The sequence below is a fragment of the Nicotiana attenuata genome, chromosome 6 (assembly GCF_001879085.1).
Source record: "Nicotiana attenuata strain UT chromosome 6, NIATTr2, whole genome shotgun sequence".
NCBI lineage: Eukaryota > Viridiplantae > Streptophyta > Magnoliopsida > Solanales > Solanaceae > Nicotiana > Nicotiana attenuata.
In genome coordinates this window covers 71,433,662-71,434,987 of record NC_031994.1, presented here as the reverse complement: position 1 = coordinate 71,434,987, position 1,326 = coordinate 71,433,662, and positions in this window count along the sequence as shown.

The following is a 1,326-nucleotide window of genomic DNA, read 5'->3' as shown; positions in this document are numbered from 1 at the left end:
GTACGAATATTTGGTATGTGATATCTACGTGGATTATGTGTGAAATTCTGTGATTGGTATGATTTGAGTGTTCGTGGTTAAGTCTCCCGATATAATGGTGTAAGTAATTGGCAATAAACCAAATGTGTGATTGTGAAAGTGTTATGTGGTAAGAGCTGAGCAACAAATGATGGAAGGAAATCGTAAATGATGCAATTGGAACAACTGTGGTAATAACATATATGGCTTGTCGTGGGCAATTATCGTCGTGACATAAAATGCATATGAGTTATTGAATATGATGGAAATGGTATTGATGGTTATGGAAATTCTTTGTGAATTGTTGTTGTTATTCCTTGAGAATTGTTGTTATAGTTCTTGAGAATTGTTGTTCTTGTTCTTTGTGAATTGTTGTTGTTGTTGTGTTGTTTGTGAATTGTGATTATTCGGTGGGATCGGGTTGCGCGCCGCAACACGAAGTAATAAGGTGTGGTTTGTGGTGATAAGGGTGGCCGAGGTAATAAGGGTGGAAAAGTGATCGAAATCACTATTGAAATGAACATATGTGAAAGTTGTGAAATCATTGATGTGATGAAATGATGTTGGAAGGGAAAAGGAGAGATTGTGAAACTTGTTTGACTTTGGTTGTTCCTTTCATGTGCATTTGATTGTTGATTCTATTACTGTACGTGACTTGTGTATTGTTTGAGTTTGCTTAGGGCAAAGTTTGTTCATACATACCAGTACAATTCAAATGTACTGACGTCCCATTTGCCGGGGCGCTACATTCGTGTTATGATTGTAGGTGGATCCATAGCAGGTACACCAGTGTACCGACCATAGCTCCCCTTCACTTTCCGTCAGTTGTATATGTGAGCGCCTTTCCTCTCGGGGCCCTGCGTGGCTCATGTCGCTTTTATTCCGGAGTCACGTTTTGGGTATTTATGTAAGGTATAGCCGGAGCCTTGTTACCGACAAGTATTGTATTATCCTTTGTACCCTTAGAGGCTCCGTAGACAGTAAATGTGGGTTACGAACTTATGTAAATATGTATTTTGTATGTTGGGCGATGTAAGTTGTAAACCTCATTAAGTAACCATGTATGATATGTATGTTTTATAAAAAGGTGTTTTAATTATAAATGGCTAATTCCTTGATTAATGAGCAATGAAAATATGGGGTAACACGTGGGATAGGAAAGGCACCCAGGTCCGCTTCACTGGGGCTACCCGGTCGGGCGCCGGTCATGTCCCTCGGTTTGGGGCGTGACAGTGTTGTCCTTCTTCTTCAGAAACAGAACAGGTGCACCCCAAGGAGACACACTAAGCCTAATAAACCCCTTATCAA